Source organism: Cervus canadensis, chromosome 8, assembly GCF_019320065.1.
Source record: "Cervus canadensis isolate Bull #8, Minnesota chromosome 8, ASM1932006v1, whole genome shotgun sequence".
NCBI classification, from domain to species: Eukaryota; Metazoa; Chordata; class Mammalia; order Artiodactyla; family Cervidae; genus Cervus; species Cervus canadensis.
The window spans coordinates 64,200,302-64,203,945 of NC_057393.1; positions in this window are offsets into that span (position 1 = coordinate 64,200,302).

The window sequence follows — 3,644 nt, forward strand, 5'->3', positions numbered from 1 at the left end:
AAGGTTTGAGGGCAGGAGGAGAAGAGGGCGACAGAGGATGAGATGGTTGGATAGCATCATCAACTCAATGGATATGAGTCTGAGCAAACTCCAGGAGATAGTGAAGGACAAGGAAGCCTGGTGTGCTGTAGTCCATGGGGTTGCAAAGAGCTGGACATGATTTAGTGATTGAACAACCAGAATGAAGAACTAATTCATGCTTCACATGGATAAACTTTGAAAACACGTTCATCCATCTTCATGTTAAGTGAAAAGCCAGTCTCAAAAGACTACATATTGTCTGAGTGCATTTATATAAAATGTTTAGAGTACGCAAATCTGTGGAAACAAAGTAGATTAGTGGCAGCATAAGATGACTGATGAGGGTATTGAGGATGATGGATAAAACATACAGGGTTTATTTTGGGGGGTGGTGTGTTTGCTAAAATTGATTGTGGTGATGGTACAACTCTATATTGAAAACCATTAAACTGTATACTTTATATCAGTGAATTAAAATGAAGCTATTACCAAAAAACAGTTTTTTAAATCAGAGAGTATAAAAGAATATTTGTTAAGTGCTTACCATAGTGCCTAGCACATAGTATGTAATTAATAAATGGTAGCTATTACTGAATACATACCACTTTAAATTTTATTCAGAACATAAGTAGATTGAATTCACTGTGCAAGATGGCTTGACAGTGGAAAAATGGGTGGGAATGCCATTTTTATGGTTCAGATGATGTACATGTCAGCTAAAGTCGTTTACAGAAGGTATGGCAAAGAAGAGGTAATTTCTAGCTGTAATGAGGAAAGCAAATAGGTAGATAATGACATTTTGTAGCTAGAACATGTAAGTAAAATACATAGGGCTTGATTACTGATTCTTATGTGTGAAGTGTGATATAGCTAAGAATCTAATCAGGAGACAGAAACCACATGGTAATGGGTGACACAAAAATTTCCAACTTACAGTAGTGATGACAGTACATGAAAGTGCCTTCACTTCATGCTAAATGCTGAGGATTCTAAGTTTGCTTTTGCCCTTAAAGTGTTTACAGTTTACTAGGAGAAGACTGACAAAAGCAGGAGCAATATAATGAGTTATATTTTCTAAAGTCAGCATATGAAGTAAAAAAAAAAAAATCTGTATTTTCAAAACTACATTGAAATTCCCTTAGGATAATACTCTATTGAGGATTCCAACATATCCTTCTCTCAACAAGTCTTATCAGAACCAGTTTTCTTCTCCAGTATTGGGAAGAGAAAAAAAAACTCTTTATTTAGTTGATCACTGAATGAAATAATTGGCTTGAGTTTGGGGGGCCCTGTTGTAGTCAACAAAGGATTTATTGAACATTTATTTCTAGTCACTAGAGATATCCCTGTTCTCAAGGAGCATACATTCTGAGGGCAGCAGAGGGAGACGACAAACAGTAAATACGGAACGTGATCTGCTTTTAAGTGCTACAAAGAAAATTAAATAGGGTAATCAGCGTGTTTAACTGGTGGTGGTATTGGTGGCAGTGGGGCTACTTACGCTACAGTGCTCAGGGAATACGTACCTTTCTGAGGAGATGGATGATATTTGAGATATACAATGGTGAACATTCTAAGTTGGAGCAATAACAAGTGCAATGATCCTGAGAATGTCTGGTGTATTTGGTCACAAGGCTGGTATGTTTAGACCGAAGGTCATTTTGATCACAGTTTACTGCTTGAGAAGGAAGATGAAGAGGGATGAAGTCAACAAGGTAGGCAGGGGCCAGAGTATATGGGGCATAATAGACAGTGGCTTTTGAGTTTGGATTTTATTCTGCTTTCAGTGGGAAGCTAGTAGAGTTTAATCAAGGAAATTATATGATCAAATCCATTATTAGGATTTGATTTATTAGGAAGATCAGCCTAACTCAAGGAGTTTCTTAACCTCAACATTACTGACATGTCAGGCTGAATAATTCTTTGTTATAGGAGGGTGCCCAGTGCATTGTAGAATGTAACATCCTTGGCGTCTCCCCACTGATTCTAGTAAAACCCTTCTGGTTGTGACAACCAAAAACATCTCCCAATTTTGCCAAATGTCCCACTGCGGACAAAATTACTGTTCTGTCTGTACAAAAGCTGTGTGTTTTTAAGAACATTCACATTAGGAGAAGCAAAAGGGCTCCTGTTTCACATGAACTCTGGAGCAATTGATGACCTTCAGAGGTGTTTTGTTTTTGCTAAGTTGATGTGGTTAAATACAGGTAAGGTAAATGTATGCTATGACTACTGTTAAATGTGCCATAGCAGATATCTACAAAAGGTTTAGTTGGGTGCACAAAGGGAGTCTACCCAAGAGAAGGTAAGGAAAAGGAAAAGGTCAGGAAAAGCTGCTTGAGGCAGGAAGGAGATGGGTGATCTTTGAATTGAATCTTAATAGATTCATAATTGTTGGAAGGCATGCAGTACTTTCTAGGGAGAGGCAATATGAAGAAAGGACCTCTGATCCTAGAAGGCCTCGTCAGGAAAAAAGGATGAGCTGAAAGGATGAAGTGGAAAATCCAGCGGTACTGCCTGAATAGGCTATTGGATATTTGGGCCTATAGCTCAGGAAAGTGGGCTGGAAATAGGCTTGTAAAATAACCTCTCAAGGTGATAGTTAAGGCAGAGGGAAGGGCAGGGATGAGATCAGCAAGGTATTATTAGTAATATAGCACAAAGAGGAGTAAGGACACCCTTGTTATGGAATGCTGAGATTCCAGAGGTCTCCAGGCAGACTGGGCAGAAAGGCCCAGTGTTTGCCAGACAGACTGGTGGGAGCTGGGAAATTAATGTTGGGTTCCCAGAGAGTTGTGCAGTATTGTTTAAATTTTGGCACTGACCTTTCTCAAGTATCTTACACTTCATCCCTGTATTAGGGCCATGCATATTTTGCCCTTCCCACTTAAAAATTTCATCCACCCTATCCCACCCCATGAGGAAGCCTTGGGATAGTTCTCGAAGTTTAGTGTGCATAGACCCACCTTGAGGGCTTGTGAAAACAAACTGCCACCCTTCACCTCTAAACTCTCGAGGTGAATTAAACTCTAATTCAGAAGGTCAAAGTTGGAGCCCAATAATTTGTGGTTCTAACACGTTTCCAGGAAATGTGGCGGCTGCCAGTCTGGGGACCACAGTTTGAAAACCACTGTAAAAGGTAGCTAGCTGTCTTTTTGTTGCTTTGGAAAATAAACTTTCTTAATGAGTTTAAAATACTGCTCTGGGCCTTGAAATGGCCTCAAATGTTTAATGCTAGTGTGTGTGTAATTCGATAGGGCTTTGGTGTGAGGGGAGCCTAGAATCACCTAACTCCCTTCTGGAGTGGTTTTGATTAATCTCGTGTTCCTACTACCTAGGATCCCCATGAGTATTCATTTCACAAAGCACTATTAAAAGACACCGTTCTTGTCCTTAGAAGATACCAGAGAGGACTGCACATCAGGCAGAGAGGCTGCCCCTGGTCTCCAGTCTCGAGGCTTCTGCCGCCCTCCACTGAAGGCTCTCCAGGATGCCTCAGAACCGCCTCAGTTTCCCAAATGGCTTGAGAGAGTCCGGAAGGAACTGTGATAAAACTGGCTGGTGCACCCGAAGGGACCTCCTCTTTGCAGGTGGAGCGGCGACGCGGGGTCGAAGGGAGAGCC